The sequence below is a fragment of the Zophobas morio genome, unplaced genomic scaffold (genome assembly GCF_036711695.1).
Source record: "Zophobas morio isolate AGI-343-1 ecotype UQ-CSIRO unplaced genomic scaffold, CSIRO_AGI_Zmor_V1 ptg000012l, whole genome shotgun sequence".
Classification (NCBI taxonomy): Eukaryota; Metazoa; Arthropoda; class Insecta; order Coleoptera; family Tenebrionidae; genus Zophobas; species Zophobas morio.
In genome coordinates, this window is record NW_026972117.1 from 17,447,099 (window position 1) to 17,462,519 (window position 15,421).

Here is a 15,421-nt window from a genome sequence, read left to right on the forward strand (position 1 = left end):
TACCCTTTAATCCGGTCATAACAATACTAAATAATTAATTAAAGACAGTGATGCAAGTATTAAAATGTAGAAACGAACGAAGGGCTGTTAAGCTGTAAATTAATGTTCTGTCGACGGAAACACCCCTGCGACATCCTTCCACCCTCCATTTACTATGCCATATTAAAAGCCATTGTTTGCCTTTAATAAAGCTCTCACCTTCTCAATAACAATTTTACGCCACACAAAGACTCAATAAAATGTTCATAGCAGGTGATGTTTTCTTAACGGGGCGTCAAAATTGTGGAATGAGTAACTTGAAATTACATTACATTATTAGGGATTTTGGTGTAATGTTTGGAAACAAATAAGCAATAACCATTTTAAAAAATATTACCAAAGATTATACGAAGTATGAGCAATTAAATGAACTTTTGACCAGTAGTGAACGTTCTAGCATCCTCTGTCAGTGTCTTGTCTCCATATACAAGATTTTCTGCTGTGATGTTATTTGACCCTGGAACTTTATTGTATTTCGTATTATTAATGATTTCTTTTATTCTTTGGTACTTAGGTTCTCCTATCTCAGCTAGACTTTCTGCTTCTTCCTGCTTTTCATCTTTCTCATTTATACTGCTCTTAACAGCCTCTTCGTTTATTAGAACCTGGAAGTGATCTTTCCACCCCTGTCTTTGTTCTTGTTTGCTTCCAACAAGTTTATCTTCTTTATCTTTGACATAAATACCTTTTGATTGGTATCCTCTTTTTATTTCCTTTATATCTTTATATAAATTCTTAATCTCGTGTTTTCTCGAGCTGCCTTGTGTTTATGCTGTCTTCTTTCCTTATGCACAACCTTGTTCCTTCCATGTTTGCATGTATGTTATTTAATTTTGCCCGTTTTTGATTTCTTTCATGCATTCCTTTCTTTTTTCATATTGAATTTTTAGTCCTTCAAATATCAGTTCTGTATTTATTGCCTACTTCTTGTTTTTGTAATTGTCCAATATTGTATGTTTTCGTTGTTTTCTTTTTATTTCTATTTGTCTAATACTGACTGTAACTAAAAAAATGTCCAAGTTTATGCCCGCTTCGCTATAACATTTTACGCTTTTTAGTATTCCTTTATATCGCAATTCAATTAAGATATGATATATTTGGTTTCTTTCTTTGGTCCCCGGAACAATCCAAGTGTCTTTATAAATATTCTTTCATCCGAAATAAGCACTCATAATCGTCATAAATTCGTATAGTAATTGGTCACTTTTATATTTTCTCGGCGTTTCATGACCCCTACAGTACGAAAAAACTAGTCTCCAGTTTCCGTCTGTCTGTCTGGTGTCTGTATCCATTTTTATTAGACACGTATTCTCCGAAACTGCTAGACCGATTGTTGTCAAATTTTGTATGTATGTTAGAAATATCTCGTAGATGGTTAAATGCTAACCAAAGTTTTGCTAATCATCCCCACCAATAATTTGATGACGTCATTGCAATGGAACTATGTTTTAAAATTATTGAAATATTATACAAAAATATACTCCTATATTGTTAAGATCACTTTAAATGTATACTAATAAAATTTTATGACATAATGAGGATTATTTGCTTGACAATGGGGAGTCGGCTTCTCGCAGTAGGATACTTGTAAACTTGTAAGCCATATCGCGTGCCTACAGAATTTCCTTTCGTTAAAAGTACCGTCTTGTGTTGCCCCAAGCAGACGGTCTCTGGCAGTCGTATCTCTATAATTTATGGTTTTAGAGTTTTGCGGCTTGGGCTTTTTGACCCCAGTTGTAAAATATTATTAGTATGTATTTAAAGTGATCTTGGTATACTTGTAGTGTACGTATCCGCTTTCAGTTTTTTCGCTAAACGTTAAAATTTTTGCAAAAAGATTTGCAAGGTATAATAATGTTACATTACCAGCACGGGGTATGAGTCTCCGTGGCGCAGTGGCTATATCGGGTAGAATGCGACCTGGGGTCAAATTAAAAACAAGTCACCCCATTTTCTCGAACATATGAAGAATACGCACGTCTTCATGTACTATTGATAAAATAAGAATTATAATATTCATAACATTTTGCTCGATTGGTTTAATTAATAATAATTATAGTCCTCTATTTTGAGAAGCCAAACTTATTCAAATCAAACTAATTTCTACGTGACATTCTTTCGATGTATAAACATGAACAAACGCTTGAGCTTCAGATTGCTATTACATAATGCTGAAGGACATTTTATCCCGTTAGTTATGTGTTTTAAATATATTTTAGATTGTCCATATCGCGCAGGGGCTGCAGGCCTGTTATTTATGCCGCTGGTTTTTACTTTACAGCAGTTATCACAAAACGAAAATAATAAAATTAAATTTTATATTTTTCTAAAGAGCTGGATTTGCCGAATTATACTTTCGACATTTTCTAGAAAATTTGAGGATACCTACGTCTTTATTTAATTATGATGAAATAAGAACAATAATAATCATATTCAAAATATTTTGTTCTATTATGGTTAATTTAATAATTTTAGTCCTCAGTTTTGATGAGACAACTCATTCAAATTAAACAAATTTCTACGTGACATTATTTCGATGTATAAACAGAAGCAATCGAAGTTAAGCATGTATACTGATAATAATACACTCTTTTCCATTGGTTATTTACTTTGAATTTATCATTTACACCACTGGTTTTCACTATGGCGCTAGCTATAATAATTTTAAAATTGGTTCCTTTCCTATGTTCAACCACTAAACAACACATTCATTATCACAATAACTAGTAATAAAACTTTTAGTTAATATTTCTGTCGCACATGATCATGTTTAATTACTATTCAGTTAGAACGTATAAAAGTATGGTTGTGTTTTTTTTTTTGTAATAATTTGATAAAACTCAATTTGACAACAATGTTTGCCTCATATAAAGCGAAAGTACAAATCAGCAAAAATCGAGTAAGCAATTAAAAATGTTTGACGTATCAAAAATTGTCAAAGTTTTCAAAACCATAGGTTTAAAATGTTCGCAGTTAATTTTAGGTCCCCTGGTGTTTTATTTTCCGATAAATTTAAAGAAATGTTTTGTTGCTAGATGAACTGGAAAAAATCTTATGAGTTTTTAGTGCTTTATTTTTTACGAATTTAAAAGTCTCGAATGCCGCAGTGTTCTTTTAACTCGGGAGACTGTTGGGAGATTTTTTTCAAAATTATTTAAAATAATTTTGGAGGACTTCGGTGTTCTATTTTTAAAAAATTCTTACCTGACCTGTTTTTGTGTTAATTTTGGGACTCCGTTTTTTTTGAAAAATTTAAAAAAATGTTGAGGTTCTAGGTTCTGTTTGGAAAGAATTCTTTGGAGCCTCTTGTGTCTTATCTTATAATAATTTAATGACATTTCTTAGAGGTCATTTGCTAAAATCAGTCTTATCTTAGCAGCTACTAGCCCCGCCCACCGGCCCTCTCTTTTTTTAGAGGGTATTTCATTTGGCAAAATCACTTTTATCTTAGCAGGTGCTAGCCCCGCCCACCCACCCTCTCTTTTCTTAGAAAATATGTCATTTACCAAAATCAGTCTTAACAGGTACTAGGCCTACCCACCCTCTCTTTTCTTAGCGGATATCTCATTAGCCACAATTAGTCTTATCTTACCAGCTACTAGCCCCGCCCACCCACCCTCTCGTTTCTTAGAAAGTATGTCATTTGCCAAAGTCAGTCTTATCTTACCAGATACTAGCTCTGCCCACCGGCGCTCTCTTTTCTTAGAGGGTATTTCACTTGGCAAAATCACTTTTATCTTAGCAGGTGCTATCCCCGCCCACCCACCCTCTCTTTTCTTAGAAAATATGTCATTTGCCAAAATCAGTGTTAACAAGTAATAGCTCTACCCACCCTTTCTTTCCTTATCGGCTATCTCATTTGCCAAAATCACTTTTATCTTAGCAGGTGCTATCCCCGCCCACCCACCCTCTCTTTTCTTAGCGGATATCTCATTAGCCACAATTAGTCTTATCTTACCAGCTACTAGCCCCGCCCACCCACCCTCTCGTTTCTTAGAAAGTATGTCATTTGCCAAAGTCAGTCTTATCTTACCAGATACTAGCTCTGCCCCCCGACCTTCTCGTTTCTTAGAGGTTATGTCATTTGCCAAAGTCAATCTTATTTAAGCAGATACTAGCCCCGCCCACCCTCCCTCTCTTTTCTTAGAGAGTATATCATTTGCAAAAATCAGTTTTATTTTAGCAAGTACTAATGACCAACATTTACAAAAAATGATGTAAATTTGTAAACATCACGAGCTTACAAGGCAGAAATTTTGAACATTTTCTCTCGTTCTTATGGTTTGTTCTAAAAAAAAAGGTAGAGTTCAGTCAACATCGTATCTAAGAAATCAGAAAGTAAGCCGGAAGTATTCAGGCATTAGGTGCGTGCAGTGTGTCAATTTTACTTTTATAAAATTACGTTTTTTTTGTAACCTACTTCAGAAATAATTTTTTTATATAAAGGTTATCAGAAAACAATTTTTTTTCATAATTATCCAAAAAAGCGTAATTCGTTGGACTTCAAGGGCAAAGGAAGTTCTGTCGAAGTACCTTGGACCAATTTTTCAGTTTTGTGGGAACCACCATCTGGGTCGTGTTATTTTCCTCACTTGTTCATTGGTAGTCTTTCACTTTTACTTCTTTTGCTTGATCACGTCAAGCCCTTTTTTCAGTTCCCAGTACTTGTTCATCTTGATATCGTTTATCCGTATATGGTTTACCATGAATTTATTGTATATTAAATAGGCTTTGTGCCCTTTTGCTCTTGTTTCCTTCAATATGGGTACTAGTCGTATTCTTTCTTCCTGGATATCTTTCAGTTAATCTGCAGCGATCCGGACATAAGAATCTCAATTTTTTATTGAATTTGCTTAGTTTGATTCATATATCTTGTAAGCTGTTTTGTGTCCTTTTCTTTCTCTAACTATAACAGCAAAATTATAAAGGAAAAAGTTGTAGAGGTTTCACAAACCTTTCTTTAATCTTAATATATTACAGTCCTGAAATAATGCAAGAATAAAATTCGAAAGATTCAGTGTGAAGAGTTAGTCACATAAAGTTCGTGTATAAGCTTGTGTCGCAGAAGCTGCTAGAAATTTAATTTCCAACAAAAAAGTCGACAACAATGTAACTTGAAAACGATAGTAGAAACCGTGTTTCGAATTTCCAAAAACAACTGGGATATTTATTTTTTAAAATAAGTGAGGCAATTAATGCAGATAACCAACGAGAAAGAATGTATTCTCAATTTCTCAGTACAAGTTTAACTTCGATTGTTTATGTTTATACTTCGAAAGAATTCGATTATTAGCAGCGGCATTTGTGTTAAAAGAAAATGAAATTTGATTGAATTTGACTAATTCAGTTTTTTTTTTCTAAAACAACAGACAGACAGACAGAGGGAAACGGGAGACCTACAGAAAAAAATCAAAGCGGATTCATAAACCACAAGTACAGGGGTATGTTTTCATTGACTTTAAACAGTATTTACTACTCAAAATTGTGAGGTGAAGTCATTAAATTGTTGGTAGGGATGATCAGACAAGTTTTAGTTAGCATTTTACCATCTCACACTACACGATATTTTAATGCAGACATTTGACAATAATCGGCCCGATAGTTTCGAATATTATCTAAAGAATTAAAATCGACGACAGACAGTTTTTATATTCTTATTACAATTAGTGGAATATTTTAATCAAAATAGTGTACTTAACTGAGAAGTTAATCCAAAAAAAGAACTTTACTGATTTTAACCGTGAGCAGAATATTAATCAATTAATCACTAATGGGATTTCAATGAACAAATAGAATGTATATTTTAACACGACTAAAACCAGTAGAATTTTATAGTGATTTTTTATCTCGAGTGAAAGAAAAGAAAAAATGCGTATCGTTTCATTTCCACTAAAAGAAAATCAATAAAAAGGTCTTTATTATGCAAGCAGGGTATAACTCCTCCTCTACCGAAGAGAAACAGATATTTTGTGAAACTGACATTTCCCCGAAAAATGTATATATCAAAATACGTAAATTACAGTCAATATCAATTTATAATCAAGAAAAATGAGATACATGTTTGTTTTATAGAGTTGGAAGGAGCGTTTAACTGAATAAGAAGACATATGGAAAATCTTAGCAGAAGACGAATAGAAACAAAATGTACAATAAAAATTATAACAATTGTACAAGAAGAACATAAACATAGTCAGAACTAAGAAAGATTCAAAGAATATCGAATTGGCATATCCCGTATTTTTGATATAACAAATAAATGCTTTAGTATATATCTAAATTATCCTTTTTTAAATTGATTAATGTAGATTAATTACTGCATAATTTGCATATGTATGGGAGGTTTGTCTTAAGTCATAAAAGTTTAACCAGTACATGTCGACTGAGCATACATTATTTCAAACTGATATTGGCAGGTAAAATTAGAGAGAAGAATTTGACAAAACATTTCTAGTGGAAAATGCCCAAAGTGAAAACGACTTTAATATATGGATAAAAGATTATCCTGAACTTATTTCAAGCGACGAAAATATTTTCTTCAAAGCATGTGAGAAAACGGTGTGCGATTTTAAATTTATATTGCATAATTCTTAATACGACTTTTTAACTTTTTTTTTTCAAATAAAAAGTTTTGATTTTATTTTTAAATCCTCGTGTTTTTTGTTTGTAGTTTATTCTTATTTCTTTCTTTCTATGTATATTTAGCAAAAATTGTGCATATTTCGAAAAAATTTTGTGCATATAGATCCGCATATTTTGACAAATATTTGTGCATATTAATCCGCTCTTTATCAATAATACATATAATAAGAATGTATTCAAGAAATCACACGAAAATGAGCAAATGTTTATACAGACTGTTGTGCTTAAGTTTCTCTAGTTAATTACGGTACAGATTTTCTGATATGAGTTATGAGTATTTTGACGGAGAAGATTAAACCTTGTGCCATCTGATTCCGATAACGGAAAATTTCTACGACATAATAAACCGAACAAGCGTCTTAAAACTTGTCTAGATTCAGCCAACAGATACGAATTTCTCATCTAGATATTAATCTGTATTATTTAATGCAGATAATTTCGCAGCGCTGTTGATAAACACCTCGACGCCCCAACTCCAATCTGTTCGTTGTCTGGAAAAAAATTGAGTTACTCTTGCAGGAAATGGGGCTCAAAAGCACTTGTCTTTCCGCGGAGATGTAATCTGATAAAACCGAGGGGTGTTTTATTTTAATTACGTATATTCTGCGCGCTTTCACGTAATTATTCCGGTAAATTCCGTGCAACGCAACCCCGACAAATGAGGTAATTTTTCTTATTTTTTTGTTAAAAATGGACGAAACTCGATATAACATCGGTAAATAACGTGTCGAGTAAATCATTTGGGGTTTGAAGGGTGACATTGGAGAGTCACGTGGGCGATTGGAACGGCAGGGGGCTGACGTGTTCGGAAAAAATAGACGCTGAAACCCGCTTTTTGGCAATTTTTTTCGCAGAGATACTCCTTTAATCAGCAGTCGCAAGGAAATTTATTATTTTGGTTAAATTAGTAGAATGGGGAGGTTTGAATTTCGAGCCGGGTGCGTTTTTAAAACGCTTTTAGCAATTTTCACGTAATTAATGCCACACTTTCGTAATTCAGCATTTATTTGAGTTGAGTTAATTGAATGTATATATTTCCAGGAGAGTGCAGAAATCGCAAGACCTGGTTTTACGTAATTCGTGAATTTCAGAGAGGTTTAAAAAAAAACGAGTCCTTTTCACAAAATGCAGTATTTTGTAGCGATATCGATCACTCCATTTGCTTCAGGAAAATTCAGCTTTATTTCATAACAAATTTAAATACGGATATGGTAACGTCGAAATACGACCTTCAGTCGTAAAAATAAAAATGTTTGCGTTTCAACATTTCACAAGAAATATTACCTGTAATGGCTGAAATTTTAATCCTATAATACATTATTCTCTTTGAAATACACTCAAAGCTTTTGCTCTTTCGCTGGCTTAAAAAATGTTTCCAGGTCGGATATGCCAATGTTGCGCTTTTACAACTTTTCATAATAAAAATGACACAAGGAAAACACAAAACGAGCTGCAGATTCAGCGGTCTGAATATATTTTGATTCGTGGTCTTCAAAAGAGATTTGTTCGTAACAAATGCGGATTTTAATAGCAACAATAATAAAGCTCACAAAGCTTAAAACGGAAATCCGACGTAATAAAAACATTCAGGACTTAAAATAATTGCTTTGTGTGTTTGTTTGAGATTTTCCTTCTTCTGAATGTTGGAGTTTTAACGACGGTCTGGAGATTTTTCGGTATTCCTTTGGGGAATAGGATTTTCAGGACATTTCATGTAAACTGAGAGAAATGTTATGACATTTAAAGTTTAATTACACAAAATCTCCACAGATTACAATACCCAAATAGCAAACCTTCCACGAGAGGGTTAATCACTAAATTGTTCACGATAAAATTATGAAATTATGTATAACTTCAAAGGCTTTGTAAACGTGTTGAAACGTCAACATAAGGCTCGGTTTCAGTTAATAGCTTGTTCGGTGTCCAAGTTTGTTTCAAATATAAATGAGCGACACTTATAACAAGGTTTAAGTTTTTTTGCCATAAAACACTTTAGTCGATCTTTTCGAACCTGTTTCATTATTAACGTCACCAAAATTGACTTCTCCAAAATGCTCTATTCAGAAACGAGCAGATCGAAGGGTGAGTTCGGGGTGGCGCAACAGCACGTTCCCATTTTCTTCATAGAAGTATTTTCTAAATAAAATATTATTCAAACAATGTTGAAAAAGCTGGATTATAAATTTATATACACACAAAAGAGATTTTTTTCAAAATAAGATCCGACTCGATGTGAAGAAAGGTCGTCATGTAACAGGTAAAAAACATTCACTGATTGTTACTTAATATTACATTATCCTTACGTGGTAAAAATAAGTGTGCGTGTTATAGCTTTATGTTCATTTTAGGTAGCTTTTATCACCAAATAGAGACCGCCCACACCAATTTTATCGCAACAACAAACAATCAAAAAGCACACGAATATCATTTTACTCTCTGGAAACGGATAGTTTTATAAACAATCAATTCGTGTTAATTAATGACTAACTGCTACCACAAACAGTGTTAATACTATTGATAAATCGTTTCTGTGGGTTTTGGGAGGTGGGAATGATCTAATGTAACCTTTGATTTAAGCAATCAACCCGTGTTTGTACTTCCCCCACTATTTGCTAAGAAATTTTCTTTGCTCTGGTATTTATTTATTTTTGGTTTTGAGAAAGCAAAGAGAAAAAGCTCTTGCGTACCCAACCGAAGCGTATTTTTTCTTAAAGATGTTACCGAGCTTAATGATAAAGTCTTTATGAGAAAAAAACACTTAATTTTATACAAATGTGCTTTATGTTCTTTACCTTTTCAGTCTTCGCCCACAAAGTTGTAAGTTTAAAATAAAGGAAACATTAAAGAGTTGTTTGTGAAACAACAACAATCTCATCTCCTATTTGTCACCAGAGGTCGTTTCAACCTGTCAATTGTCATAGTCATAGTGCATAGCGTTACTACCTAGTTAGATAAAGAAAGAGTGTTCGGACAAGAAGATGCGGTACAATTAATTGTGTAAGATAACCAATTCCAACCAACTATGTTTGTCCAGTTCAAGTTGGTTCAGATTAGTGCGTCAATTTATGTGAGTTGAACTCAATTGATCCCAAATAACAAATGCGTGTAAACGCATTAATTAATTGTAATTTTAGAAAATGGAGTCGCTTGTAATATTTTTTCATCTTCCTGATTATTTCATGACGTACCTACACGTGCGAACACATTCCAGAATTTTATTTCAAAACCAAAGAAAACTTTGTTTCTTTCAAGTAGACATTTTTTAAACAAGAATTTAGATAAAAATAACAAATATAACACTAAGTATTTAACGTGTTTTTTTTTAAATGCACATTAACATTCACGAAAATGTAAATTTCTTGCTGTGAAACTCATTGCATAAGAAATTCAAACATTTTTAAGTTCTTTTATCTCTCGAATTATATATTATTATAATTTTCCTTAATTATAATAATATATAATTAAGGAAAATAACAGTCATAGGACAAGTGGCTACTTCCATGTTTTGTTGACATTTCACAACCCCTCGAGTACAAAAGATAGATTTCCGTGATTTCGTCTGTCTTTTACATTTTTAAAAAAGATAATTGGGACCCCCGAGAAGGTTTCACATTTTAAAAAAACAGACATTTGGGGGCCCTGGGAAGGTTTCACATTCTTAGAAAAAGACAGTTGGGATCCCCGAGAAGATTTCACATTCTTAAAAAGAGATTTGAGGATGGTGAGTGAGATCCGACTTTTATTTTCTTTAGGACAATAACCGTAACAACCAGAAGTCATTAATCGTTGTCTTATTATTAATAAAACAAGCTGTTAATTTTTATTAATAAATAAACCAAAAAAAACATTTAATAAGACATTTATAAATTATAAACAAAAACAAACCCAATGCATTATTGCATAACCAACTAAACACTAGAGAAGATGTTCAAAATTCCTGCCTTGTGCGTATAAGTAAGCTCGTAATGTTTCCAAATGTTGATCATTTTTTGTAAAAATAAGCCCAGTTTAGATTTTTTCTGGTTTTATGAGCAAACAGTAGGCCCTCCCACCCACCCCTTCGTCATTCCAGTGACTACTCTTAATATTGTTCAGTTATGTCTTAGCAAGTATTAGCCCCTCCCACCCGCCCTCTATTTACGTAGAACGTATATGATTTGACACAATCAGTCTTCTCCTAGCGAATACTAGCACCACCCACCCACCCTTTATTTTTTTAAAGTATATATTATTTACCAAAATGAGTCTTACGTTAACAACTACTAAGCCCCCCCCCCCCCGCCCTCTAACAAAATTGAAACATTCGAAAGGTTTGAAAATCGAAAAACTGAATAATTTAAAAATGAATTGGATATGGTAAAATTGAAGAAACAATTAGTTAAGTGATTTTAGGTTCTTTAAAAGAGTTTTATAAGGAAACAGTAGCCTCTATTTTCTTAAAGGGTATGTGTTTTTTTCCAAAATTAATTTTATCTTATCATGTACTAGGCCCGCCCACCCGCCCTCTATTTTCTTAAAGGGTATGTAATTTGCCACAATCAGTCTTCTTACCAAGTACTAGCTAAGATAAAACTGATTTTGGCAAATGAGATACGCTCTAAAAAATGACAGGGCGGGTGGGCGTGGCTAGTACCTGCTAAGAAAACACTGACTTTGACAAATGACATACCCTCTAATAAAAGAGAGGGTGGGTGGGCGGGGCTAGTAGCTGCTAAAATAAGAGCGATTTTGGCAAATGACATACCCTCTAAGAAAAGAGAAGGTGGGTGGTGGGCGGGGCTAGTACCTGCTAAAATGCCATGTATGACGATTTTCATTATAAAGATAATCTTCGAAATTACCGGACCGATTGTTGTCAAATTTTATACATATGTTAGGAAGATTCTCTAGATTGTAAAATGCTAACCAAACAGTGGGATGTAATCATCGCCAATTTTTGCCCAATACGTTCTATAATTTTATTTTTTAAAGGTTATCACAGAGAAAACACAGAAACATCAAATTTTGTAATTCCTCAAAAAAGGGGCATTTGCTGGTTCGACAGAAGTTCTATCGAAATAATTTTCGATCAAATTGTTTCACATATTTTGCAAACGTTTTTCAAAAATTGATATAAAGAGTTTAAGTTCAAAAATGTAGATGTATTAATACATCAACATTTTTGAAAATAATAAAATAATATGTGTCTTCACAGACACATATTATTTTACATACCTTAAATAGGATTTAATTACCAAAAGTTTAGATGATGTCATTACAATTTTAGTAGGGATGGTCAGACAAATTTTGGTTGTTGATCTATAAAACTAACAATGTTGGTAAAGCAAGTGCTAATTTTTTTTAAAGCTATAAGTTATAAAACTCTTTCTTTTCTTAAGACGTCATCAAGTTCTCGAAAAGTGCAAACAAATACATTTTGAATATTAAAAATAGTAAAATTAGTTTTGTTTTTTCCATAATAAATTCCAAAAATCGAAATGTTTAAGCCAAAAAATAAAGGAATATTACCACAAGTACAAAAGTATATTATCTTTTAACTTCCAATACGATTTACTATGCAACTGCTACTTTTTTATATCCTAGAAGCTACGAAACTCCGAGGAAACATGAAATAGCAATACTTCCCGAGATTATGCTACGGGATAAAAAAATTGGTCTAATCTAAAGAGTTTAGACAGTCCTTCCCTCGCCTTCGGAAACGTGACGACTGCATGCCTATTATGTTTTATTTTCGCAGTAGATTTCAAAGCATTCGGTTTTATAGTTCCTGACTAAATCAATAAAATAAATTTACGCATTCATTATTTTTTTTGAGTCACCCGGTATATGCAAATTCAAATAATATGAATGGAATGATAAATTACAAGTACAGACTCATCATACATATTTTGTACATTCTAGATAGGATTTATTTGGCAAACTTTTGAGCTGACGTCATCAGTTTTTTGGAGAAGATAACCAAATATATTTTTACTAAAAATTTATTATGCTCTTTATAACCTTAAAACATCTGCAAGATTTCAAAACATTCGGTTTTGTAGTTCCTGATTAAATCAATAAAATACATTTACGCATTCATTAATTTTTTTGGGTCACCCTGTATATGCAAATCGAAAAAATTTGAATGGAATGATAAATCACAAGAAGAGACTCACCATATTTTGTACATTTTAGATAGGATTTATTAAGCAAAATTTTGTGGTGACGTCATAAATTTTTTAGGGGGGACGACCAAATGCATTTTGATCAAAAATTTACCATGCTTATACGATAATTTTAAAACATGTTCAAGATTTCGAAGCATTCGGTTTTGTAGATCCTGAGTAAATCAGTAAAATAAATTTACGTATTCATTTTTTTTTTAATCACCCTGTATATGCAAATTCAAAAAATATGAATGGAGTGATAGATCACAAGTACATACTCATCATCTTTTGTACATTTTAGACAGGATTTATTCGGCAAACTTTTGAGCTGACGTCATCAAGTTTTTGGAGGGGATAAGCAAATATATTTTGACTAAAGATTTATGGTGCTCTTTATAGCCTTAAAACATCTGCAACATTTCAAAGCATTCGGGTTAGCAGATTCAAAATTAAATTGCAAAATGTTGTTTTATAATTTTGATTTTTTTTTCCAAAAATCTGGACGTTTCGGATTAAAGCTCAATTCGGAGTCGTAAACTACATGTGTAGGACTATGTTATTTTATACAATTTAAAACCCATTTACTATGTACAATTTTGAAGTGACGTCATCGCATTAGTGGTGGGGATGTTTAGACGAATTTTGGTTAGCGTTTTACCATCTATATGATATTCCTAATATAAGTACAAAATTTCACAACAATCGGTCCAGTACTTTCGGAGATTATCTATCTAATAAAAATCCGGGACGGCAGACAGACGGACAGACCGACAGACGGACAGACGGACAGACGGACAGACGGACAGACGGACAGACAGACGGAAATGGCAGACCTATTTCTTCGTCTTCTAGGAGCCATGAAAGATCGAGAAAACGTAAAAGTAGAGAGTCGGCCGACGGACTCGATTACAATACTTCCTTTGCTTTTGCGTTTTATCAGACGTTAGGTAAATATTTTCTTTGATTTAATTATTTCTCGTATTTACATATAACAATTTTATGAGTAATAAATTTTCTTCAAATTGTTATTAAAATCCAGGTCGTTGCCACTGATCTACAAAATTTCTCGCGCTCCTGAAGTATAGTCCAACAAATCTTTAAAAATTTATAAAATTTATGATAAACTCTATAAAGTAAAAACAAGTGGCGAAAATAACACCTCCCTGCAGCTCTTGCAAAAGGGAGCGGTCCACACAAGTACGGACAGTATAAAATAACATTCTTAACTTCGAGCGTTTATGTTTATACTTCGAAAAAATTCGACTATTAGCTCGTTCAGATTACAAGCAGCAAGGGGCGTATGTATTTCTGTTTAAAAAAAATTAAATTTGATTGATTTTATCTCCTTAAAAGGCAGGAGAGGAGTTATTAATTAATAGTTAATTAAGCTAGAATGGAGCAAAACTCTCCGAATATTATTTCGGACCGGGAGTCGTTATTATAATACTCCTAATAATTATTCTCTTAATATTAAATACAGGCGGGGGCGCCATTACTGTAATTTTCAAGAAAATAAACGGAACCGTTCTTGATTTAATTAAAAAAAAAAATGGAAACGCTACGGGATTGATCCGAAGACATTTCGTTTGCAAACCAGAGACATCCCTTAGGTTGGTATGTCATCACGTTGTTGGTGGGCATCGTTAGACAAATTTTGGTTCGTGTTTTACCATCTACATGATATTCCTAATATATATACAAAATTTGACACCATACTCTAAGGGTCATGAAACATCGACAAAACATGAAAGTAGCCAATCGCCCACTAGACTCGATAACAATACTTCCTTAGCTTTTGCTCGGCAATTAAAAATTATTTCGAAAAGTCAAAAATCTGGCCACCTGCTCAATATATGGTCCCTACTAATGTATTTCCGCACATTTATTACCATAAATGCTAATGAAGACAAACACCTCGTTAAGATTATGTAACCTCCTTAATACCCTTAAACTTTGATTTACATGGGAAATTTCAAATCCAGGTTATCAAAATTCCACCGATGTATAAACCTGATGTTCTTAACTAATTTTGGAGTAGTTGCACGGATTTTTAAAGCTCTAAAGTAGCCAATTAACAAATTTAATAACCTACCTGTCAAGAAACTAAACGTTGCAATAAAAATTCAATAGAATCCATAGACTGCATAAAACTAATTTTTAATTTGAGAGGGTAATTTTTCCACGAATATGAAAATTCTATATGTATAAGAATTTAACCTCTGACTTTTCAAAAAGAAAACATCTTTGTGTTGTACTTCCATCTACCCCTTCAATCAAAAAGTCCTCCAGTCCTTTCGGCACTTTGGACAATAAATTATTTAAAACAATAAAGACAATTAATAACTAACATTTTTAAGGTGTGAAATATGCAAAAAGATAAGACAGTTGAGCGTTGGTGGTGGTATTATCCCCACTCCTTCGTCTTCCCCTTGTGTGAGATAAATAACACAGTAGTCAGTCCGCATTTAATTTTTTTATTCGAATAAGTCTTGTCATAGTTTCATTAATTGTCAAAACAGTCGTTTAAATATATTACACTCTGATTACTATTGAAAAATTATTACATGAGTGTTGGTTTCGGTCTAACCCAATGCATG

The 15,421-nt window shown here is 32.9% G+C and overlaps 1 protein-coding gene across 7 annotated transcripts in view; it reads right to left on the reverse strand.

The window, feature by feature from the left end:
* Positions 1–15,421, reverse strand: part of LOC135127922 (uncharacterized protein) — a 187,137-nt gene that overhangs the window by 48,389 nt on the left and 123,327 nt on the right. The gene's annotated exons all lie outside the window — the stretch shown is intronic.